This window comes from Balaenoptera musculus, chromosome 8 (assembly GCF_009873245.2).
Source record: "Balaenoptera musculus isolate JJ_BM4_2016_0621 chromosome 8, mBalMus1.pri.v3, whole genome shotgun sequence".
NCBI classification, from domain to species: Eukaryota; Metazoa; Chordata; class Mammalia; order Artiodactyla; family Balaenopteridae; genus Balaenoptera; species Balaenoptera musculus.
In genome coordinates this window covers 101,995,611-102,021,180 of record NC_045792.1, presented here as the reverse complement: position 1 = coordinate 102,021,180, position 25,570 = coordinate 101,995,611, and the positions used below count along the sequence as shown (strand labels likewise).

Genomic DNA, 25,570 nt, shown 5'->3' with positions numbered 1-25,570 from the left:
CAGCCCAAGCCTGGGGGGGGGTCTCAGGGCTCAGAGTCGCAGAGCCATGATGCTCTCGGGCCCTTTGGAGCCTGGTGGTCCAACCCCTTGACCAACAATAGTGGGGAAACTGAGGCACAGAGAGCCCCAGACTCTGACTGGGACAGGGGGTAGGGGAGTGTGTGTGGTCTGTCTCCCTGGGACAGGTGGGCAGTTTCTAGGGGGTACAGTCTAGAGAGGAGGGGAGGGGCTTCCAAGACCCCTGCCGCCCTCTCTCTGCTAGGAGCCCTCTCTCTTCGCTGGCCAGCTATGAGCAATGGGCCACCCCTCCCCTGCTGCTGGATCCAAGCAGGTGGCCCTGCCGAGTGCCATGCCGGCCTGACTGCTGGGCTCCCTCCTGGGGTCTGAGGTTAGGCTGCAAGGCTGACAATCTCCAGGCCTCCTCAGCTGGAGCAGGGCTTGGGGAGGGGCTCTCACCCCAGCTTCTCACTCCTTTGCATCCACCCCTTCCCCAGAGAGGGGCCCAGGGAAAGCACATGGGCGACAGACGGCCCTGTCTGCAGGGTCGGGATGGGCAGGGGCTGCACAGGAAGAGGCCCTGGGCTGGGTGGGTGGCAGCCACTCAAGGCTCTTCTTAGCAGCGGGGCCCTGGGGGTCAGACGGGCTGTGGGGTCATTCACCAGAGCCCGGCTCAGGGAAGGCAGGTTAAGAGGGATGGGTGTGAGCCTCTGTGCAGGAGTGTGAGTGTGTGTGGGCACGCGGGAGGTGTGAGCACGGTGCACACCTGTCTCCCGTCCTGACCTGGCTCTGCCACGACTGGGACTGTGCATAACTCACCTGTGGCGGGCTCCAGGCCTGGCCCATCCTGGGCAGCTTCTCTGAGGGAGATAGTGAGACCCCCCCAGCCACCGAACCTAAGCCCCTTACTCAGGACAGGGGCAGCCCAGCCCAGTCTAGGAGCCCAGTGGGCCTGCTGGCAGCCAGATTCCCTGAGCCTGAACCAGGCCCCTCAGGTCTGACCACAGAGGAGCATGTTTGAAATCAAGGTCATCCCGGGAAAGCCAGCGGGCAGCTCCTGGGCAGGGTCCGCAGGGACCCTCGTCCGAGTTTGATCCAGGACCCAGGGGGGCGTGTCCCTTGAAGGGCAGCTCACTCCACTGCCCCCCACACCAGCTCCTGAGGCGGTTCAGCCATGGCTTCGTCTTTCACTCATCCGTTCATCCACCCTGCGCCACACTGAGCCCCTACCATGTGCCGGGCCCCCTACCAGGACCTGGGGATGCAGGACCTGGGGATACACCTACCATGTGCCAGGCCCCCTACCAGGACCTGGGGATGAGCAAGACAGACACAACCCCTGCCGTCAGCCATCCCTGCCGCACGGGCCCTCTGACCCCTTGTCCCCGGACCCCACCACTCAGGACCAGCCAGCCGGGCACTCCCCCAGAGAGCAGCCCTGGACGCCCCCCATGGCCCCCTGAAAACTCAGCTCTCCCCTCTGCTCCACCAGGCAGCCCTTGGCAGCCCGCCCCCAGGGAAAGCCCATCCTGGCACCAGCGCCCAGCGGCGTTTGAGAGGACATGTTCCCGCAGCACTTCCCAGGCAGGCATCGTCAGGGTGGAGGCTGGAGGGGCACCAGGGCGACAAGAGCAATTTGCTTCTGTAGATAAACGCCGTTGTCCTCTCCTCCGAAGTGAATCCCCCTTTCTTTTCTCTTCCTCGCTCGCACGCGCTCTCTCTCTTTTTTTTTTTTACAGTTTGCTAAATCTGTTGTAATCTGGTGCCAACGATTAATTCAGCCAGAGGGAGGGAATGGGGAGCAAAAAACGTGCTGTCACAGAGCTGCTTCTCGGGAGCAGTGCAGACAGGAGCGGCCAGGACCAGCGCCTCGGCCACCCCGGTTTTAAGCCCAGTTTTAATTAAGTACAAAGCCATTCCCCAAAGGCCCAGCCGCTGCCTCCCTGACAGCGAGGCCCACCCCCACCCCCACCCTGTGAGCAGAGCCTGCAGCACCTGGGCCCAGCCACCCTCCGGAAGCCTGGGTCCCGCGCTCTGCCTGGGAGGCAGTGTCCCCTAGCGGTTAGCTGAGCCCCATACAGCTGGGTCCTGGTGCCTCCAGGAGACCCGGCCTTCACTGCCTTCTTCCCCAGCCCCTGACTGAGGGACATTCAAAGCCGAGGGGGGGGAGGGGTGTCTAAGGAACACCCTTCCGTCACCAGCAGCCCTCTGTCTACACTGGGGCCACTGCCCCCATCACAAACCAGCCCAAATATTCTCCCTCCTGGCCCATCAGAGGCTGGGTCAGGCTGCCCACGCAGGCGGACACACAGCTCTCAGGAACAGGGGACCACCCTGAGCCCAGGAAGCCCACCCTTCCAGGGGCCCACCCAGGAGGACTAGGCAGCCGGTCGTTGAGGCAGGCCTGGCAGTCCCGAGAGATGGAGATGGACAGGCCAGCAGAGACCCAGGGAGACAGGCCACAAGCTCTGAACAAACCCGCCGTCCAGATGCCTCCCCGACCCCCCAACGCTCCTCACACCTGCCAAGGGGTCCACAGGCAGCCCCTTCTGTTGGTTCTGTCCTCCGGGCTCCTGTTCCCGTCCCTTCTCCTCACCGACTCCTGCTCCACCTTCACGTCCTTGGCTCGAGCACCCCGTTCCCGGATCCCGGGCCCCAGCAGGCTCCCCGGTCACCCCACCTCAGAGGGCTGCCTTCCTGCCTTCAGAGCCCAAGGCTCCGAGGTGGGAGGGAAAGTAACTGATTGCAGTCTGACCCCCCACTCCCAACTGTAGCTCCCCGAGAGCAAGACTTAACAGCTGCTCTTGTTTTCCCTTTCCCCCAGAGCCGGCACTGCACCTGGCCCACAACCGGTGCTCAACACGAATGAATGAGTGTATGAATGAATGGGCAGGAAAGGAAGGAGGGAGGGAAAGACAGAAGAGCCAGGGAGCCAGGAGTGCCCTGCAGGACACCTTGTGAGCCAACCCCCCATCCCCACAGCAATGCCTGTGGCCGACCTCCCCTCCCCCACGCTCACTGCCCACCCCCCCATGTCCCCCCCCCCCAGCTCTGCGGGGTGGGAGGCAGCACGAGCAAGGCCACGGTGGGAGTTTCGAAACCCAGGGCTGCAGTGAATCCAGCAAACAACTTCCACAAGGCGAATCGAGGCCCCCGAATGCTGACATCATCCGCAGAGCCGCTGACCCCAGGGAGCGGCTGAGATCTGGGGGCCGCAGGGAGCAGTAAACAGACATCCACCCGCCGCTCAGGCAAACAGGCCTGCACAAACACGGCCCTCTCCACTCCAGCTGCTTCTAGGGGATGCCAGGCCGGCGGGGCGGGGTCGTGATGTGGAGCATGGCAGGAGCACCCTGGGGTCACACCGTCCATTCCCCTGTCTTTTCCTCCAGCCATCCCCCCACCCTGGCCTTCTTGGGGTGACTGCCTCGTGGCAGAGGAAAGAATACAGCTGCTTCATGTCTGGTACAAGCCAGAGCAGGCCTGAACTTTGTCTCGGGGAGAACAACCCAGGTTCTGGGGAGGCGACCCCCCAAATGCACACATCAAGGGCAGCAAGCAGGCCTGAGGCCCGTGCCAGCCCCACCCTTCCAGAGCTTTTGCGGCCTCTCCGGACGGTGAGCACCCTGGGGCACCCACCACCCATCCCACTGCAGGCACTGAAGACCCCCAGCCACGCCCACAGGCCTCACACCCCTCCTGGTCCATACGCTCGCAGCCCACACAGCCCACACACCCCATCCCATGAGGGATCCAAGACAAAACCCCTCAGCCTCACCCCTGTTGCTCCTGGACACTCCCACTGTCACTGGAGCTGACACCCCAGCCAGCTGGCATGTGAGATCCCACCCGGAATGGACTTTGGTGGCTGCGGCGGGGTGCCGAGGCATCCTTCCTGCTACTCCAAGGCCTGAAGAAGCTGAAAGCCTTCAGCCCAGCGTGATCCAGGGGTGGGGACCCCAGGGGGCAACGCATTGCTAGGCATAAACTCTGCTAGAAGCTTCATATGCATCATCTCATAGTGGGTACCCCAAGGTGGGAACTGCTATTACCCCACTTTACAGATGAGGATATTGAGGCCCAATGAGATCCAGTCACTGGCTCGAGGTCAGCAGGCCAGGCAGAGAACCCTCCCCAGGAACCACAAGTCCCTAGGACCCTGGGGCAGAAGGGCTGGCCCAGCCAGATCCCCCCCGCACAGCCCCAGACAGGCCCCATCTCTGAGATCAGGCCATTTCTCAGCCCTGACTCCAGGGCAGCCTGGCTGGCTGGGGAGGTGGCTGCCAGCAGGTCCCCAGTTCCCCGCGGACACACAGTGGGGCCATCTACATCTCAGGGCAGGGCCTTCACCCACTCACCGCAACTCCTGAGCCATCTGCCCCTTCCCCGGGCAGGGGGGCAACCTGCCTTGCCCCGCCCAGCCCTGCCTCCCTGCCTCTGTCCCACCTGACTGGGCAGAGGGAGCTCTGCCCCACAGGCCCCAGGGGCCTCATCCTCCCCTGCACCAGGGTAGCCACTTCCTGACAACTGCCCCTGTACTGGGCCTCTGCCGGCAGTCGGCCGGCTCCGGGCCTGCCTCACTGTCCCTCAACACCCACACTCAGGGTGCCCACCCGTTCTCACAGGGTGGGAGAGCCGTTATATCCCCCTGTGCAGGCAAGGAAGTGGGTCCCCAGAGGTACAGGCCTGGGGTCACCCAGTGGGTGACACAGGCTCAGCCACCAGACCTCAGTCTGTGCAGAGCTGAGTCTTGCAGGCCAACGCCCTCCCCACGGAGCCCTGGCAGCAGGTGATGCGATGGGGCGGCAGCAGCCCTCCCACCCACCGTCTCCTTAGAGACCAGCCGGGTGGACCTCCCAGGGGCTCACGACGACGGGGGGCCTCAGAGGAGGTACGAGGGGGGACACCAAGAAGGGCGCTGGTGCTGAGGGTCACCGTCAGGCTGATGTCTACCAACAGGCCCCTGGCTGGGGGGAATCGGACCCCCCCAGCCCTCCAGGTGCCCTCAGCCCTCGGGGACCCCTTCAACAGGAGCAGGGCACCTGTCCACCTCACCCCATTTCATAATGCATCCTGTCCCCGCCAAACTCAGCCTCAGGAGGTGAGTACACTCAACAAGGCAAACTGAGGCTCAGAGAGGCAGGGACTTTCAACCAGTAAGTGGTAGAGCGAAGGCACACAGACCGGGGCTTAGGGGACATGCTACAGGCTACAGCAGCCCCGGGGCATGCCTGGCTCAAACTCATGCCGGGGAGGCTTTTTACAGAAGAGTGTCCAGCCCTGTGTCTGTGTGAGGTCAAGGGGCCAGGGACGTGCACAGAGGCCACCCCCCACCTCCATACACAGACACTCTGTCTGCCCTCCTCTCTCCTGCTCTCAAACTGGCCCATGTCTGACCCTTCAGCCAGGATGTGACAGCCCCTCGGCTCTTCCTGTACCTCACACTTACCAGGGCCCCCTCTCTGCCTGCTCAGCTGGGCAGTACTCCCTCCTGGGCATGGGCCCTGGCAGCTCAAGCCGTTTCCATTTAAACCTCTGAGGAAGCCCTGAACAGTCGCCCATGGAGTCGGCACCAGCTGACAGGTGATGTTTGCGCCTCTCCTCCTGGGGCTGGCAGGAAGAGATGCAGTTGGCTTTCACTCCAGAAACCTGAGCCTGGAGCCCTTGAGCGTAGCCACCTTCCCCACGGCTGCTGAGCAGAGAGGGTCATGCCCCAGCCCACATCCCTCTGCCAGGGGCATCCTGCGTTCTGTGGGGCTCTGAGCCCCACACAGGCAGCCGCCTCCCCAACTCCTGAGCCACCTGGGGAGGGAGAGAGAGACTGGTCTCTGTCCTCCCTAAGGATGCAGGGGCCAGGGTGGGGCAGGGCAGGACCCAGATGCCCCCCACCTCTGCCCCCAGCCTAGGCTTTATTTATTCACATCAGGTCTCCGGCTTGGGCTACAAGGGCCTCGCACAGCCCAGCTGGGCTGTGTTCTCTTAAAAACACACGCCCCAGAGAGCCTCACAGCCCTCGGGGCCGCCGGGAAGCCTAGGGCAGCTCCCTGATGTCGATGCTCCACAACTTTCTCCTCCTCGGAGAGCTCTGATCAGCCAGGGCTCCCTGCAGCTGGGCAACACACTCCCCAGTCCCCCGGGAGGAGGGGCATGCGCCCGGCCCCTGGCTTTGGGGGGTCACCGGCTGCCCCCGGCCTCCAGCCCAGAGGTCCCACCGTTCTAGCCGCCAGGTGCACCGCCCTGGTCTCCTGCCCCGCACAGGGCTGACAGTCTACCGCGCGCACAGGGAGGGAAGTTGGAGGCTGCTTATGCCCCCCTTGAAGTCGTTTTAAAAATAAAACCTCGCTCCAACCGTGACTCACGCGGCTGGTGGGGACGGGAGCGCGGCGCCCGGGCCGGCAGGCTGCCTCTCTTCGCGTGCGCCAAGCCCTCTGGTTCCCGGGTACGAGACCGGAGCCGGAACAGTCCAGCCCAGCTAGGCGACCCCCGCGGGCGGGGCCGTCTCCCTGGGGGCGCAGCGAGGTCTCGGACCGGGGCTCCCGCCGAGCCCCCGCCCTTTCCAGCTTCTGCTGGGGAGACTGGAGCCGCCGGCCGCGCACCCCGCGCCTCCCCGCGGCGGAGCCAGCGCCATGGGTACTCGGCTGTCGACTGGGGGGGCCCCCCTCTCGAAATCCCAAAGGCTGCGCGGCCCCCGCGGCTGCCGGGCAAAGCCGGGCAGCCGGATCCTGCGGCGCCTCCCTGCACTCTCCCACCCCGCCCCGCTGGCCCCGGCGTCCCGTCCCGCACGCTCGGACCCCGGACCCCGCCCCGTGCATCCACCCTTACCTGCTCAACGGCCAGGGAGGCGGGTCTCCTCGGGAAACTTTGCGGCGACGGCTGGAGCCTCAGGGGTTATTCCAAGGAGCGGGCGGGAACTGGAGCCGGAGGGCGCCCACGGGGGCCCGGGAGAGGAGCCCCCGGCGCGCGGCGGGGCGCGGTGGCGGGCCCGGGGCTGGGGGCGCGCGGCGGCGCATCTGCCCGGCTCCGGCGCCCGGCGGAGCCGCGGGGGGCGTGCGCGGGGGTGCGCCCGGCGGCCGGGGTGCGTGTGCCCGGGTGGGTGCGCTCGGTGGGGCGAAGGCCAGCAGCAGGGCTTGCGCGAGCGGCGGCGGCGAGCAGGGCGCGGGGAACCAGGCTGTGCGGCCGCCTCTCCCCTCGCGGCGGCAGCGGCGGCGGCGGGGGCCGTGCGTGCAGGCGCGGAGCGGGGAGGGAGGGGAGGAGGGGGGAGGCAGCGGGCGGGGAGGAGGTGACGGGGGCGGGGGCGCCGCTCTGCGCACTGGCCGGCGGGACCGGGCGCGGGAGGCTGCGCCGCCGCGCGGGGACTCGGGCCCAGCCTGGGAGAATCGGCCTCCGCGTCCCCCTCCTCCTGCCCTCGGCTAAAATGGATGGGGAGGGTGGGGAGGTTGGGGTGTCGGTCCTCAGTGCGCGGGGGGGTCTGAGGAGGGAGGCTCCCGGAGCCAGCCTCCAGCGCGGGGGCGGGGAGAGAGAAAAGCGTTCTCCCTCACGTGCGCCTCCCCTTACACCCCTCCTCTCTGCACTCATTCATTCATCCTTCCAACCATCCGTCCATTCATTCATTCACAAACAGTTACCCACTATCTACTCAGCGCGCCAAGGTAACCCCTTCCTCCCTGCCTGGCTCGCCTTCCCCGCGGGGACCCCCTCGTCTGGCTTGCTCGCCTTGCTCCACCAAGCTGCCTGAGCAGGCAGTGCCCCGGGTCAGATCCCAGCCCCGCCTTTCCCTACATTAGCTGACCGTGACCTTGAGCAAGTTACTTAATCTCTCTGAATCTCAGTGTCCCCTGTTGTAAAATGGGAGCATTTACAACCTACCTGCAAGGGTTAACAGGAGGGTTGAAGGAGACCTTGAACAGAAAGGTGGCTAGGGCCATGCCTGGCACACACTGGGGACTAAGGAGATGTCTGCACCTGTTGTGTGGGGTCTGGTGCGGGCGTGAGGGTGCCGGTGGACCAGACCTCCCTCCTCTGAGCCTGGAAAGTCCCCATGCTCTAGGCCTTCTCTGGGGTACTAAGGAGCTCTCTGTCTGCCTGGCCTCCCCCTGGCCAGACCTTCTTACCGAGCTCAGTCATCAGGCCCTGCAACCCTTTCCCTGGAGGGCTGCTCTGAGTCCTTGCCTCTACGTAGAACCCCACCGCCTCCACCTAGGCCCCACTGTTTGCCGGTCCACACCCAGAATGCCCACAGTCTGGCTGGGACGCCTCCCCCCAGACCCATCCCAGCACCTCCCACCCACTGTCCCAACTGCAGGCCCGTGTTAGACCCTTCCCGGAGCCCAGCACTCCCTGTGCTTTGCTGTCCTTCAATGCCTGGCCAGGCCACCCCTCCCCTGGGATGCCCTCCCGGCTTCTCCCTGGGAGAAGGTCACCGTAAGGGATACTGGCCCCTCTCTTCCCCCGTCCTGTGCTCTCCCGGCCCTCTCGCCCCCAGCCTGGGAGCAGGCTGAGGCCTTGCCTGAGGCTGCTGCCTCTCCTCACTGTGAGCACTCCTGCCTTGGCCCTTCTTGCCTCTCCCTCCTCACCCCTCCCTTCCCATTTCCTCCCCTTATCTCCCTCTCTTCCTTCCCCTGCTTTATACTCAATTCACCAAACAGCTATTTTTTTCCTCCCAACTTTTATTTATTGTCCAAACCGCATTATACCAACAATAAAGGAAAGAAAAATCACCCACACCGCCACCATCCTGTGGCGTCAACAGCCTCCATTCCTCCGCTCCCTTCCAGGCTTGTCCATGCACTGTTGGCTGTAATTTTTACAGAGCTATGGTCTCCGTCCCGCCTCCCCAGACCCCCAGATGGACGTGGGGGCCCTGGGGCTCCATCTTCCCTCCATTGTGGCACTTGGCGTGTTGCTCAGGAATTATGTGTGTCTTTCTCCTCTTCTAAACTGAATCCCTTGAAGGAGGGACCCCTTTCCATCCCTGCCACTCCCATGCCAAGCACAGGGCTGGCACAAAGCAGGCACTCACAGCCTCGGAGTGGAGTGGATGGCATGGATATAGCGGTTTGACAGGTTGCACTTAGATATCAAAATATCTTCTTCATAATAGTGGTTTTAATGGCTGCATGATATTCCATTGAGCTGATGTACTTGGTGGCTACACACAGTTCAGGGAATGTGGAGGTCCACCGTGCCAGGTGCTTTTTGGGTACCAAAGACCAAAGGGAATCAGACCTTGCTGTACCTTGCCCTGGCAAAGCTGGAAATCCAGCCGGGGGATGGCCACCTAAATAGTTTTGGCTTAGCAGGATCTTGCTGAAACAGACATCATTACCACGTGACCCCTGGACACAGGGGCCAAGTCAACTGAAAGATCCAAGGATGGCTTCCCAGGGGAGGTGGCTATTGAGCTGGTCTTGGAAGGTAGGGAGGGATGTTCTTGGCAGACACTAGAAGCTCATTTCAGCTTGTTCTCAGGGGCTATGATGTGAAAGAGCCTGGGGTTTGGAGATCTGGAATTGTTGGTTGGAGCTGGGGGTTAGGAGTCAACGGGGACCATGGTGGAAGATGAGGTAACTGATGTCAGCCAGGCCAGGTATACAGGGCCTTGGACAAGCCTGGAGAGTCTGGCCTTTATCTTGGAAGGAGTAGGGTGCCAGGGAGGGTAAGTACGGCAGAGGCACTGTTGGCTATGAGATTCAGAAAGATCCCTCGTTCATTCAACAAACACTTGCTGAGCCCCTGTGTGCTGTGGGGCTCCCTGAGGGCATGGGTTGGTGGGGCCCTGGCCCAGGAAGACTGAGCTAGTCTTCGAGCCAGGCAGTCACAGAGGTGCTCTCAGCACGAGGCAGCACATGTCACGCAGGGACAATTTGTGGCTTCAGCCGTGGGCTCGCCAAGCCCCAGCTCCCCAGCTCCCAGGGCGGCAGTAACCCAGGCAGTGTCTGGCATCCAGGTGCGGTGGGCCCTATGCTGGGCAGCCAAGGTCACGCTGGCCCCGCCTGCAGCACCCCGGCCTCCCCACCATCTGCCCACCTTCTTGGGAGTCCTCGGATGTGGATTCTGCTCACCACCTCACCACTTCCCCGCTGCTGACCCCGGGCACTGTCGCAGCCTCCCTGTTCCTTATCTTAATGGGGCCATCACAGACCTCCTAAGGCTGCTGTGACAGTCTGATGAGGCCCCAAGGAAAAGTGCTTTGTATACTGTGAAGTGCGGCAACAACACAACTCACCATGATTAGACTGTTGTCAGCCAAGGTTGTGCCACCCTTGGCCCTGTTTGGGCTTGTTCCGGGCTGGGGGCAGCAGAAGGGACTACCTGACTCAAGAGAGGGGTAGGGTCTGCCCCACTGGCTGGTCAATGGGCATCACCAGGGACCCCTTCGCCCCAGGCTCAGTGCTGGGCATCCAGGAATGAAGCCCCCTGAGGGAGTGGTCAGGGATCAGCACCACTGAAAAGGCCAAGAGCTGCTGTTCAGAGGGCATGACCTTGGACTTCAGCCAGCTGCCCAAGAGTCAGAGGCTCAGCCTGCCCCACAGGCCCCAGCTTGGACATCATCTCCAGGGAGGACAGACCTCCAGCCTCTCACCTGGATCCAGAGAGCCTCCTAATGGACTTTCTGCCCCATCTGTGGGTTCTTGGTCTTGAAGATCACTGCCCTCCAAGATCCCCAGGGTCCACTGCATCTGGGGGTACCTGATTGGGGGGGGGGACCCAGAGAATCGCAGTCACTGAATACCTGGCCATCCCAGACTGTGGTCTCCTGGTGACGCCCAGGGGCGCCCTGATATGTTTCCATGACTCGTGGGCGTGTGGCCTGTGGGTAGGCTGGCTGTGCACATCTGGCTGGGAACAACAGTTCTCACCAGAAAGTCTCAGCGGCTTCTCTGATCCAAGTCCTAACACCACCACGCTCTCTCTTCTGCCACTGTGCACTAAACCTTTCCATCCTGCACAGCACAGAGGGTTGGGGGCTTCTCCCCATAAGCACAGGGTCAGGGTACAGGAGAGGCAGGGGTGGCCCCCAGGGCAGAATTTCAGGGACAGCAAGGCCCCAGCCCAGGCGGAAGTCCCAGAGAGGGTGCTCCAGGGAACAGGCACAGCAGGGACAAAGTTAGGTAGGACAAAGCCAGCAACTCCCGAGGACAGGTGCTGGGAGCAGTGGGGAATGGTGGCCTGGGGCAGCTGGCCTGGGAAGCCGCTGGCCAGGCCGGGAGCACACCCGCTCCGCCTTGTCCGGGCGCTGAATCAGGGGTCCCGCTTCCCTGCACTCTCCCGCCTCTCCAGACCAAGCCAGCTCCTACTCACCTCTCAGCCCAGGGCTTGACCATCGTGTCCTTTGAGAGGCCTCCCTGAACCCATTTTTCCCAGTTGGGTCACCTTGTTCTCTCTGACCCCTGAGCTTCTCCTTGGTAGCACTTAGCTCAGTCTGTGATTATGCATGGTTTGTGTGCTTCCATTCTTCACCTACTAGACCAAACTTTCACACCTCTGAAATCGGGGCGTGGCTGGTAGTGTGTTTTCTTCCTCAGTTGTACATGAAGCCGTGGTGAGACTCAGAATCGATGGAGCCCGTGTTCAGTGTCGTGTGTTTTGCTAGTGTCTGTCTCTCCCAGTAGACTGTGAGCCCCTTGGGGGCACATCCTGGGCCTCTTGTGGTCCCCACGTGTCCCCAGCACCTGCTGCAGTGCCGGGCACCTGGGGAGAACAATCAGGCGTTGCTGAGTGTCAGGCTGGAACAGCCCTGCAGGGAACGGTGACAGAGCTGCCCAAGGCCAATCGTGATTCCTAAAAATGCCCCAAGATGATGGTTCCAGGGGTTCGGAGGGGCGCCAGACACACTTCCAGCTACTGGAGTATGGCAGGGTAGGGTCCTAATGTGTTTGTATGAGTTGGGGGTGATGGGAGGTGAAGGATGGAGATCAGAATGGACAGATACCACTCCAGGCCCCTGGGTGGGTGGGGAGAAGTACGCCAGAGAGAGTTAGAACCAGGCCTGGGGAGAGGCAGGACCATGCCACCCCAGGGGCAAGGGTTCCCCACCAGCCCACCCTCCCCTGCCCTGGCAGGACTGAGGCTGCTGTCCAGGCTTGTCTCTGATGGGCCCTCCTCTCCCTTGGGAACCTCCTCTTCCCCCCACAAATGACATCACCACCACCCCATCCCCCATCTCCTCCAGGCACCTGGGGCTGCCTGTTGCTCCCTGCCTCCCTCACCCACTCACTCCTAGGCCATTATTCCCAGAAGTAATGCTTCTGATGGTGATTTAAGCATTTCTTGACTCTGGCTATCATTCACCTGTTACACACATCCCAAGTCAAGTTCAGGAAGGGAGACCTGAGTTGTGTCTTAAAGGACATTCCAGGACTTCCCTGGTGGCGCAGTGGTTAAGAATCCGCCTGCCAATGCAGGGGACACGGGTTCGGGCCCTGGTCCGGGAAGATCCCACATGCCGCAGAGCAACTAAGCCCCTGTGCCACAACTACTGAGCCTGAGTGCCACAACTACTGAAGCCCGCGCGCCTAGAGCCGTGCTCCGCAACAAGAGAAGCCACCGCAATGAGAAGCCCGCGCACCGCAACGAAGAGTAGCCCCCACTCGCCGCAACTAGAGAAAACCTGAGCGCAGCAACAAAGACTCAACGCAGCAAAAAATTAATTAATTAATTTTTAAAAAAGACAGTCCAAGTGGAGGGACCAGCCTGTGCCAAGGTACAGAGGGCCAGATGGGGAGCAGCTTGTGGGCAGAGGGCTGTGGGAAGGAGAGTCAGAGGCGAGGCCAGAAGTACAGGCCTGATCAGGAAGGAAGTTGGAAGAACGAGAACATCCCCGAGATGTTGGGGAGCCAGAGAGCACTGTCTGCCTGATTGCCCGAGGAGGTGGAAGGCGGGGGCAGGGTGGAGGATGGTGGGGTAGAAAATTCGGGGTTTTGAGGTTGGAGGCTCAGAAACCTCTGCTGCAGCCCGGCTTCGCCTGACAACCCCTCCACCCCACCACTGCCTCTCTGACCCCCTGCAGACCTCCTTCTCCGGGCTCAGAACCCCACCCTCCCCCTCAGCTCCCCTCTCTCCCACCCCTGCCCCCGTCCGAGTTTACTGCCTTGGTCCCCACCACCACCCAGGGGCTCTTGAGGCCCGATGCCCTGTGTAGGCCACCTCCCCGGGGACTCAGACAGTTCCTGGGCCCTTCCCCTTTGGTTCCCTTTGGTCCTCTCTGTCCTCCCAACAGGCTCCAACACCTCAGGGCAGCTGAAGCCACTGAAGATCAGACGGGGTGTCCTGAGCCTGGGTTCCCCCTCCTGAGTCCTGGTGGAGCAGAGCTGGGGTCCAGGGCTGGGGTTGGGTGGGGTCACTCAAGGCCCCTCGCCTGCCTGGCACAGGTGCAGCCAGGCCTGGCAGGTTCTGAGCTCAGGACACTTCTGAGACTGGGTGCTGGGAGGAGCCACAGACGAGGGGTGGGGAAGGAGGGGGAGGGCTCCAGTGACGGTGGGGGGATGGGGTTGCCCAGCAACCACCACGCTGCCTCTGTGAGGAGGGATCCTTAAACAGCTGAGCAGAAAAGGCTGGGCTTGGAGGGGCGGAGGCACGGCCTCGCGTACCAATGGCTGCCTGCCACCCGGCCTCCCCCTCCTCCTCCCTCCAAGAGTGGAGCTCCAGCTGGGAGGGTGGCAGGACTGGGAGGAGGGGTGCCCAGCCCAGGGGGACCTGAGGCAGCTGGGCCTGGAACCACACTGGGGTCCTATCTTGTCCCCACAGGACACAACCTGGGAGGGGGCAAGAAGGCCGCCTTGAGGCCCTCAGGACAGGGGACACCCTGGGCTCTCGGACCGCAGGGCCTGGGACAGGAGGGAACTGGGACTCCTCAGCACCACCCTGGCCCTCCCGCCAAAGGAGCTCTAGTTTTAGACCCAGATGAAACCGCCTCTTCCCAGCTGAATGACCTTGAATGGGCCACCTCCCCAACCGCATGTCCTGAGTGTCCCAGAGGGCCAGCTGCAGGACTGTCAGCCAGGGGCTGCCCAGAGAAGGCGGGCCTGACAAGGCTGTGTCTGGTGGGTGGAGTTTCTAAGGAAGTCCTTCCTGGTGTCTAACTTAAATTCCCTGCACAGCAAAGGCTGGCTGCCTTTCCTCGGTCTTTTTTTTTTGTTTTTTTTTAATAAATTTATTTATTTATTTTTTATTTTTAGCTGCATTGGGTCTTTGTTGCTGTGCACGGTCTTTCTCTAGTTGCGGCGAGCAGGGGCTACTCTTCATTGTGGTGCGCGGGCTTCTCATTGCGGTGGCTTCTCTTGTAGAGCATGGGCTCTAGGTTCGTGGGCCTCAGTAGTTGTGGCACGTGGACTCAGTAGTTGTGGCTCACGGGCTCTAGAGCGCAGGCTCAGTAGTTGTGACGCATGGGCTTAGTTGCTCCGCGGCATGTGGAATCTTCCCGGACCAGGGCTCGAACCCGTGCCCCCGGCATTGGCAGGCGGATTCTTAACCACTGCGCCACAGGGAAGCCCCTTTCCTCTGTCTATATCGGAAGAAGGGAATGTCTGTTTGGTCTCAGTACCACACCTCATGTTCCAAAAGCAACAACTAGCGTGAGGATTCAGCTGTGTGGTCTTCTTCTAGTTCCTTTCCTTTTAGGGCCTCGGTTTCCCTGTCTATACACAGAGGGGCTGGACTAGATCAAGGTGTGCCTCGCTGGGGTCCAAGGAGGCACATCTGGACTTCTGCCGCCCTCTCAAAATCACTGGGAGAGCTCCCTCCCAGCTTCCTGCAGTGGTGGAAGATGGGGGTGGGGGGCATCAAGGGGGCCAGAGCCCTGCCATTTCCTCACACCAAGGTGCTCCTTCCATCGACTGGATTGAGCCAATCCTGTGCCCGATCCAGTCCTGTCTCCCGTGGTCCTCTAATTGGTCCCTGTGGGTTTAGCATCGCCTCTCTTCCTGGCCCTCCATCAACCCATCCTCGGCCACCACCATCCCTCCAGCCCCTGCCTCCAGGTCCACTCCCTCCAATTTGCTCCCCCTCAGCTCTGAGGAGCAGCCTTCTAAAGTGCAAGCCTGACCCTGCCACCCCCTCACTCTAGCACCTGCCATAGTTCCCCATGGCCGTGCGAGAAGGCTCAGGGCCCCATGGGCCTGGCTACCCCTCTGCCCTCAACTCGGGCTCACTCCCCTCTGGACATTTCAACCAGATGGGGCTTAATCCACATCTGCTGAATGAATGAATGTCACTGAGAGCAGAGCTTCAGTGCCGGCCGTGCTGGCCTCCGGAGCACAGGAATGACCAGAGCAGACCAGGCCCTCTTCCACAGGCTGCCATGCTGGTAATAAACCAGCAAATAAATGAGAGGACGGGATCACTACAGGACCATGACGTGCCCTCTGAAGGAAATAAACAGGGTGATGAGGAACAGGGTGGGAGGCACTTCAGGGGAGGACTTTCAGTGGAGGTGACATTTTCATTGAAGACCTGAAGGATGAGCGGGAGACAGTTTGGAAAGAGATGGAGGAGGAGTGTGCCAGGCAGAGGGAGCAGTATGTGCAAAGGCCCTGGGGCATGAAAGAGCCAGCCCTATCCGAGGAAGAGAAAGAAGTCCAGGAAATTGGGGAGAAAGGAGCGTGGCATGCAGCCATGCATTTGTGGAGGGGAGTATGGATTTTATTCTAAGTGTAATAGGAAGCTATTTGAGAGTTTTAGGCAGGGAAGTGACATGATTTAATTTATATTTTAAAACGATCATCTGAACAACCACTTTGGAGAACAATTTGGCAATAACTAGTAGAGTTAAAGATGTGCATATACCACAACCAGCAGTCCCACTGCCAGGCGTATAGGAGACAAATTCCAGCACATGGGTTCACGGGCCGCGTGCAAGATGCTACTGCAGCTGGGTTTGCAAGAGACAAAACTGGGCACGCTTGACTGGTGGTCAGTGGGAGGACGGGTGGAAGAGTGTGGGACAGTCCCAGCCTGGAATATTACATAGCGGTGAAAGCAGACCGACCAGAGCAGCCTGGGCCTGCCGGATAAGCCTCCCAAGCCTCACCACAAAGGGTAGCAGCCAATCCCAGGAGTTCCACTTTATATAAAACTAAGACACGACGGGCTTCCCTGGTGGCACAGTGGTGGAGAGTCCGCCTGCCAAATGCAGGAGACATGGGTTCGAGCCCTGGTCCGGGAAGATCCCACATGCCACGGAGCAACTAAGCCTGTGCACCACAACTACTAGGCCTGCGCTCTAGAGCCCGCGAGCCACAACTACTGAGCCCACGTGCCACAGCTACTGAAGCCTGCACGCCTAGAGCCCCTGCTCCACAAGAGAAGCCACTGCAATGAGAAGCCCGCACACCGCAACGAAGAGTAGCCCCGCGCACCGCAACTAGATAAAGCCCGCACACAGCAATGAAGACCCAACGCAGTCAAAAATAAATAAATTAATTAAATAAATCCAAAAAAAAAAATTTAAAACACGAATACCTGGGTAATAACCTGTTGAGGGGTATACATAGTAAAACTCTAAAGAAAATACATGCCCGATTCAGGGTGGTGGGTTCCTCTGTGGGGGAGGGGAGGGGAGGGGAGGGGAGGGGAGGGGAGGGGAGGGGAGGGGAGGGCTTCAGCTCTTCTATGACATTGTATTTGTTGGGCTGTTGGTGGGTCAAGGGGCCGTGTGTGTGTGTGTGTGTGTGTGTGTGTGTGTGTGTGTTCAATAGAAAAGGAGCCCCGGTTGCTGAAGAGGACGGAGTGGAGGGTGAGGGCCAGCAGAGGAGCTGCCCAGGTGGGAGGAGACGGTGGTTGGACCTCATGGGGAAGTTAGAAATGCAGCCCCAGACCTGCCCTGCTGTTCAGAACCTGCACTCTTTCCTCCTCCCAGGCCGTCATTTGTTTTCTGCTCCATTAGCCCTGGTTCTCTCCTTTCAGGAAGAAAACTGAAGCTCAGAGAGGGCAAGGGGCTGCCTGGGATCACCCAGCAAGCTGGGGGTAGAGGAACCTGTGACCCTTCCTGAGGGGTAGGGGGGCCTCTCCAGCTGGGGCTGAGCAGGGGGTCAAGGCTGCCTGCAGGACACACCCACACCTCCCCGGGAGCAGAGGAGAAGCAGCCTCTCCAGGCCCCTCCCCCAGAACCTATTCCCCTCGTCGTCCACTCTTCCACCCGCCAGGGCTCCCTTGGGCCCCAGCCCCTCGTTCCTGCGTGGCTGGAGACTGTGCCCGCCCGGCTGGCTGGGGCCCAAGTCATCTCTTGGTAATTGGGTTTCAGGGATGTTTGTGGTTATGCTAATGGTGGGACGCTGAGCGCTGGGACCCCTGGCTCCTGGGGGAGGGGAGGCCCAGGCAGCAACCAGGGTCCCACAGCACTGCAGACTCAGCACTCCCTCAGACATCAGACTGCCTGATGCAAAGCCTGGCTCCCTTGAGCAAGTCATGCAACCTCTCTGAGCCTCTATTTCCTCATCTGTAAAGTGAGAAAAATAATAGTACCCTCTCATTAGGCTCTCCAGGGAGGGAAGGGTAAAATGAAAGAATCCACTGAAAATATTTGGCCCAATGCCTGGCACAAAGAATTTGCTCGATAAATGTGTTATTAACTATTTTTTGTTTTTGTTTAAAGTCTAAAAGTTCCTCCAGGAAAATGTGAACGGGGGCTAGCCAAATCTGTGCAATGAGCTAATGGGTGACTCACTTTTCTTTTGCTTTTTATGTATATTATCCAATTTGGGGCAATGAACATGAATTTCTTGCAAAACAAAATACCAATATGTGGAAGGTGTCCAGGGGGCTTGGAGAATGGGTGTTGTGGGAGGGTGGGATCCAAGAGTTTGGGGTCCAGCTTGGGGACCGCCAGCTGGGAGGTTGGGTCTCCAGGGGCAGAGCCCAAGGAACCCAGGCAGGAGGGGACAAAGGAGGGGCCTAGGCCAGCAGGAACCGCAGCCAAGTCACCTGCTTTGAGCTTAAATGGCTGACTGGGCAGCTTTTGTAGGGAGAGGCATGGGGGTGGGATGCCCGGGGTAGGCCAGGGAGGGGACTGCAGAACCAGAATGGACGTGGGTGAAGGGGCAGGAGTGAGGGAGGCCCATCTGAGGTTCAGGAGAGCCGAGGAAGGGGGTGGGGCCTGGCACAGGGCCAGTGGGAAGGAGGAGGCTGAGGGGGAGACTCTGGAAGAGGGAGCCCAGCTGGGTACAACTCCCAACAGATTTGGGAAATCTCAGGGCTCTGCTCACAGAAGATGGAGTGAGGAGCTTGGTCCTGGAGGCAAAAAAGCCAAATCTGGCTGAGCAGGATGCTGAGTGGTCCAGGCTCCAGAGTCAGATCAATGGGATTGAAATTCTATCTCCACCACCCTCACTGTGTGGCCTCGGGCCAGGCACTTATCTGAGCCTCAGTCTCCCCATCTGTAAAATGGAGCGGTGCATCCAGTAAGGTCCCCATGGCTCTCCCTAGGAGGCTGGTGAACAAACCTTGATGAGAAGAAGCTGCTGTCATTATTATTGTTGTTATTATTATTAATGCAGCCTGTCAGCAGGCTGATCTCACCCTTCTCCCTGGCTGACTGGGAAGAGCTGGGGACCCCAGCTCCTGCACCCAATGCCATCACGAAGCTCTATGACGCCGTAACAGTTTTAGAGGCATTTTAAACATTATCATCCATGCCCCAAAGGCCTTCACTTAACTGACCTCCCCACCCCACAGATGAGGAAACTCAGGCCCCAGGGAGTGGAGCAACTGGCCCAAGGTCACAGCTGAGGGTTACAGGACCAGACCTTGCAAAGCACGAGGACGTTGGCTCCTCCGATGAGGGCTGTGGCCTTGGGCAAGTCACTTTGCCTCTCTGGGCCTCAGTTTCCCCATCTGTAAACAGGGCAGGAAGGGGTGTGTGTACACACGTACACACATGTTGAGCTGATCAGCAGAGGTCTGATAGCCTGGTGCCAATAAGTGTGAGCCCCTTGCCCCCTATGAGGGCCCCCCAAGCCTGGGGAATGTCCAGTAAGCCTCACACTTTCCACCAGGCAGCCTCACCTCACAGGACAGTGACCTTGGCCTGGGAGACAGAGCTTGTCAAACACGGCAACTGCTCTTACAGCTTGAGATGCCTTTGAAGTCTATTGTTTTCTCTTCAGAAATTCAGCACATTTCACATTTTATTCCATCTGTGGGACGTTTCTAATCTAAAACCTGTTTTGAACGGCTCGCCCTCAAGTAATGTGGACACCCACTGCAGGCCTGTGGGAACTCGGGGAGGAAACGGTGAGGACTTCATGGGAACAAAGCCCACTCCCCCAAACCCCCCGTGGGGCTGGGGCCACCATTCCATTCCATCGCGCGGGCCGTCAGTCAATCGTCACCTCATAGGTGCCGGGCGCTGTGCTAGACTCCGGGGCACAGGGGAGCAGTGGGGGCTCGGCCAGGCAGAGGCAGGCCAGGAATGGGGCAGGTGCAGTGGAATTGTAGGGGCTGTTCGGGGACGCACAGACACTGGGGGAGAACCAAGGAGGAGGTCTGGGAAGGGATCACCTGGAAAGTGCAGTAGCCCCCTGGACCCCTCCTGCCCCCTTTGCCCTCTGACCTTCTCTCCTGCTTCTCTCCCCGACTCACTCTGCCTCAGCCACAGCGGCTCCTGGCTGTGCTTCAAACCCACCAGGCGGGCTCCTGCCTCAGGGCCTTTGCACAGGCCAGGCCCTGCCTGGCCTGTGCTCCTCACAAGTGGCTTCCTTTTCAGCGGGTCCCCGACTCCTTCTAGGTGAGCCCCTACCCACCTGCCTGCCACTCTCTCCTCCCTTCTCTCCACTTCACAACCTCTGGCGCTAATGATAATTCTTGTTCAAGTTTATCTGGTTGTTTCTGGACTGTCTCCCTGCCTGATGATGAGATCTGTGCCAGCAGGACCTTGCCGGTCTGTGTCCCAGAGCCTGGCACATACAGGGGCTGGATGTGCCTTTGTCAAATGATAGAAAGCTGAGATCTGGCCTTACAGGGGAGGGTGGAGGAAAGGGGCCAGGGAGAGGGGCTGGGTGATTTGGGGGAGCAGTCCCCCCACCCCAAGCCTGGCCGGCAGCCTCTCAGGCCTTGGAGGCGAGGATGAGGCCACGTGGCAGCCGCAGCCTCCGGAAACACCCGGAGGGGCCGTGCCTGCTGCAAAGTCACTGCTGTGCCCGCTCACCCAGCTTCTCCCTGGCCCAGTAACCTGCTCAGCGCTTTCCTCGGGTCACCGAGTCTCCTCTGTGGTGGCCCACACGGCCCACCGCCCCCTCCCTTGGCACTCCCCCACCCGGGCTGGAGGATTTAGTCCCTGTCAGGGAAAAGCCTAGGCAGCTCCTACACCACCTCCTGTCACTGCCCTTGAACCAGCCCTGTCACCTGCATGGCCCCCACCCCAGATCCTGCCTCTTAGGGCCCCCCCGGGTGGGCTCTTCTGTGAGGCCTGGTGGATGAGAGCCTCTCCTTCAGAGCCAGGGGACCCCATGCGGCCTGGCTGAGTGACTCTGGGCACAATCGTAACCTGTCAGGTTTGTTCAGTGTATTGTTAGTGGGTGCCTGCTGTGCACTGGGCTCTGTGCTGGGCGCTGGGGACGCACTGTAGATGAGACACTCAAGGCTGTGGGGGTAGGGTAGCAAAGTAGACGCTCACCTGGGAGGTGAGGATGCTGGAGGCAGTGATTCAGGGCCCATGGGAGGGTGTAGCCGGAGACCAGCTCCAGACACTGCCGGCTCTCAGGGCCGAGATGGTGAGGGTCTCCTCCAGGCAGGGGACCAGCCCACGCAAAGGCCCTGGGGCCAGAGGAAATGGGGCAAGTTTGAGGACCTGGAGTGTGGCTGAGGGATAGATGGGAGGGAGAGAGGACAGAGATAAGGTGATGAGTCAGCAGGGTCATGGGCCTGGGGTATGGGAGCAGCTTGTTCTTTATCCTGAGAGCAAAAGGGGGCTTTGGACCTTTAACCAGGAAGCTGGGGGTAACACAGGAGATGCTCATATTTGCATAGTGAGAAGATCCTTCTCCATGGCTCAGCTCTCTCATCTGTAAAATGAGTTAGTAATAGTGTCTTCCACACAAGGTCAGGATTAAATGAGCTCATGCAAGTACAGGGCTTACCTGGCCCAGGCCCAAGCCCTTCTGCCACTGTGGGCCCTTCCTCTACAAAAATAAAAGTTAATTGTATGACTTTGTTGGCATAAAGACGAATTTATTAACATTTTATATATATTATATATTTTATATATACTTAAAATTATGTATAACTTTTGTTTTCAACCTAAAAATTCACTTTTTCTTCTGATTTTAATTTTTTTTATCTTTTATTTTTATTTTTTATTTTTTTAAAGGTTAGACTTTATTACCCAGATTCTATTTTTTTTTTTTAATTTATCTATTTATTATATTTTATTTTGGGCTGTGTTGGGTCTTCATTTCTGTGCGAGGGCTTTCTCCAGTTGCGACGAGCAGGGGCCACTCTTCATCGCGGTGCGCGGGCCTCTCAGGGTCGCGGCCTCTCCCATTGCAGAGCACAGCCAGATTCTATTTTTATTCCCCTGGAATTGTTTTTTTTAATAAATTTATTTATTTATTTATTTATTTTTGGCTGTGTTGGGTCTTCGTTTCTGTGCGAGGGCTTTCTCTAGTTGTGGCGAGCGGGGGCCACTCTTCATCGCAGTGCGCGGGCCTCTCACTGTCGCGGCCTCTCTTGTTGCGGAGCACAGGCTCCAGACGCACAGGCTCAGTAGTTGTGGCTCACGGGCCTAGTCGCTCCACGGCATGTGGGATCTTCCCAGATCAGGGCTCGAACCCGTGTCCCCTGCATCGGCAGGCAGACTTTCAACCACTGCGCCACCAGGGAAGCCCGTCTTCTGATTTTAAAAGAAATTAGGGACTTCCCTGGTGGCACAGTGGTTAAGACTCCACGCTCTCCATTCAGGGGGCCCAGGTTCAATCCCTGGTCAGGGAACTAGATCCCACATGCATGCCTCAACTAAGAAGTCTGCATGCCGCAACTATGAGTTCGCATGCCTCAACTAAGGAGTCCATGTGCCGCAACAAAGGAGTGGGCGAGCCACAACTAAGGAGCCCACCTGCCGCAACTAAGACCTGGCACAACCAAATAAATAAATATAAAAAATAAAATAAAAAGCGCAAAAATACATACATACATAAAGATAAATAAATAAAAGAAATTACGTTTTCATGGTCCCTAAAAGTATTATGAGCCCCAGATACATGCCTATTACTCCCTGCCTGGGCCCTCAAAGTGGGGGCCACTCTAGGTGCTGCCTGGCAGGGCAGGAGGGGGTGTGCAGTGGGGAGCAACCAGAAGAGGAAGAGGAGGGAATTCCCCGGCAGTCCAGTGGTTAGGACTCAGCACTCTCACTGCCAACGGCCTGGGTTCGATCCCTGGTCGGGAACTAAGATCCCGCATGCTGCGAGGGGGTGGCCCCAAAAGAAAAGAAGAGGAAGATGTATCTGTGTGTCCCCCTCCCCTCCGCCCTCTCCCCTCGCCTCCCCCTCCCTCCATCCCTGTTCTGCTGCTGCCCTGGTTCAACCACATTCTGGCCCCTTTGATCCTCCCTGGGCCTGTGGAGAGTCAGGCAAAGCCGACCACGTCCTTCCCCAGCATAGGCACCCCTGTGGCTCCCCGTCCGTCCAACCAGGGAAATGCTCAGACTCATTTCCCTGCATGTCCTTCCTTCCCTCCAAGGTGTGCTGCCGCCTCCTCTGTGAAGCCTCCAGACTCCAGGCTGCTCCAGCTCTGGTACCTTCCTCACCTGGACATTTACACACTCCCCTCGACTCAACTTGGGTACCCTTGGTGGCCCCTGGCACACAGCTGGCACCCAAGCAAAATGTTTTTTTTTTTATCATGTTGTACATTACATCCCTAGTACTTATTTTTTTTAAACAAATTTTTTTTTAATTTATTCATTTATTTTTGGCTGCATTGGGTCTTCATTGCTGTGCGCGGCCTTTCTCTAGTTGCGGTGAGCGGGAGCTACTCTTCATTGCAGTGCGCGGGCTTCTCATTGCGGTGGCTTCTCTTGTTGCAGAGCATGGGCTTTAAGCGCGCAGGCTTCAGTAGTTGTGGCAGGTGGGCTTCAGTAGTTGTGGTTCGTGGGCTCTAGAGCATGAGCTCAGTAGTTGTGGCGCACGGGCTTAGTTGCTCCACAGCATGTGGGATCTTCCCGGACCAGGGCTCGAACCCGTGTCCCCTGCATTGGCAGGCGGATTCTTAGCTACTGCACCACCAGGGAAGACCCCCTAGTACTTATTTATCTTTATTTATTTATTTACTTATTTATTTTTGGCTGCGTTGGGTCTTTGTTGCAGTGCGCGGGCTTCTCATTGTGGTGGCTTCTCTTGTTGCGGAGCACGGGCTCTAGGGTGCATGGGCTTCAGTAGTTGTGGCATGTGGGCTCAGTAGTTATGGCGCACAGGCTTAGTTGCTCTGCGGCGTGTGGGATCTTCCCGGGCCAGGGATCGAACCCATGTCCCCTGCACTGGCAGGCAGATTCTTAACCACTGAGCCACCAGGGGAGTCCCCAATTAAAATGTTTTGTGCAGAGAGTGACAGAGGGGCTGCTGGGTCCCCTGAAGTGACAGTGGCCAAGCACTCCGGGTCTGGCCCTCTCCCTTTCACCAGGCAGTGGCCACATTCCAGCCCCTGAACTGGGCCGGGAGCTGGGGCACAAACTGGGAAGCAGCTCTCCCCCACCCACAGGACAACAGGTGCTGGGAGTCGGGGGAGGGGCTTCCCCCCCCCCAGGTGCCCCGGGCCTGAAAAGGTGCAGAGTAGGCAAGAGAGAAATGGGGGTCGGGGGACTGCACTGCGTGAGCAGCAGTGTGGGGGCAGGGAAGGGCTGGCAGAATGTGTGAGAGGCGGGGAGCGATGCCCCCAGCACACCCCAGCCCCAGCCCCTGGCCTGGTTGGCCGCTGTCAGCGGACAGAGGATTTGGCAGTGACTGGGGTGGACCTCATTTCCGCCCCAAGGTCACAGGCGCAGCACTGAGGCTCCTAGCCAGTTAATCGTGTCCAACAGAGCACGGCACAGGCACATTCACGGGCAGGGCCCGCGGCAGGGCTGGACCACCTCGTCCTGCATGGGGGCCGACAAGCCAACTCGGATGGCAGGCTTCGGACCAGGCATCTCACAGCCCCGGAGGCGCACATTCTGGCCCAGGAGCCTATGCCCGCCACAAAGCCAGAACAAGCCTCAAGCCCCGCTCAAACCCTAGGGCCAGGCATGGGCCCCCCCCTCACAAGCTTGATGACCCTGCTTTGCTGGGGCAGGTTTGGGTCCTTTGGGTGGGGCTGTGTTACAGACTCTGGTTTGGACCTGAGGTCCAGTGCTCGTCCACGTCTTGCTCGCCCATCACCCTGCCTCAGCAAGGAAGCCCTTTCAGACAGAGGGAGGGTGCAGGGGTTAAGAAAATGGGTGTGACAACCAGCATCCTGGTTCCTTTCCTCCCCTCACCAGTCACGCTGTGAGCCTCAGTTTCCTCATCGGAAAAATGGACTAATGACCAGTTGTGATTTAGAGCCTCAAACCAAACTGAGGGGAGCATGGGGGCGGCGGGGCGGCAGAAAGGGGAGGAGCTGGAGACTCAAGGCCAGCGTGCGGGTGAGGTGAGGTGGGAAGGGCCAGCCCGGGCCGGGGAGCAGGAAGGCCTGAAACTGCCCTGCTTTGGATGGGAGGCTGGGCGGTACACCCAGGGGACCGCCTGTGGTATCTTTGGTACTGCTCCCCATTTTCCATGTTCCCCCCAAGCCTCCAGGCCATCCTCCCAACTGTGAGTGCCTCGGGCATCCCTATAGGGGCACCATGTGACCAGGTGTCCAGGCCCCTGGGGAGAGGGCCAGACAGGGGCCTAAGGGAGAGAGGAGCAGGAGAACGGGGTCTAGACCATCAGATTGCAGCCCTTCCCCCTGAGCCCCGCCATGGGACTGCCAGGCATGGTGGGCTGGGGGAAGGGGACACTGCAGACTGGCCTCCTGGGATACCTGCTGAACTTGGGGACAGGCTGGTGACCAGGTCCTCCGTGCAGCTTGAGTCTGAGCCCCCAGTGCTGGGCCACACCTCCCTCTCCCACCTGTGGCAGGTAATGCCACCTGGCTACCTGGTCCCCCCTTCCCCCAGCTCAGCCTCTGCCCCAGGCTCACCTCCCTCCTCAGCCCCTGGATGAGACATCGGGCCAATCCACCCCAGTCCCCTCACCCGGGCAGGGCCACACTCGGTGGGGTTTAGGGGATGCAGAGCAGGTGGATGTTGGCATCTCCTTCCAAAGGGGCCTGCAAAACAGCAGGTCGGCGCCCCTCCCCTCCCGCCCCTTTGAGGCTCGCTGCCAGTGCATTTGACACTGAGCTCTCCACCAGCGGGAGCCAGCTCGTTTGCGGCCGGTGTTAATTAAGAGAGAGAGGTGATGGGGGGAGGCAGGGAAGGGCCGTGGAGGGCAGCTTCCGACAGCCGCCAGGACTGCCCTGGGAGCCAAGGGGGCCGGGAGCTGGACCCGCGCCGACCTAAGATGCCTGGGTCTCCCGCGCTGGCTCCAAGGCAGAGCTCTCCGGACGTCCGACCCCTCGTCTTTGCAGCCAACCTGCTGGGGTGGGA

General features: G+C 59.7%; 2 protein-coding genes across 4 annotated transcripts in view; one reads left to right on the top strand and one right to left on the bottom strand.

The window, feature by feature from the left end:
• FLRT1 (fibronectin leucine rich transmembrane protein 1) overlaps window positions 1-6,872 on the bottom strand; it is a 77,127-nt gene extending 70,255 nt beyond the window's left edge. The window contains exon 1 of the mRNA XM_036860421.1: window positions 6,820-6,872. The gene's annotated coding sequence lies outside the window, so the exon portion shown is untranslated. The remainder of the gene's footprint in view (window positions 1-6,819) is intronic.
• The window catches only part of MACROD1 (mono-ADP ribosylhydrolase 1), a 153,369-nt gene that overhangs the window by 111,068 nt on the left and 16,731 nt on the right, over window positions 1-25,570 (top strand). The gene's annotated exons all lie outside the window — the stretch shown is intronic.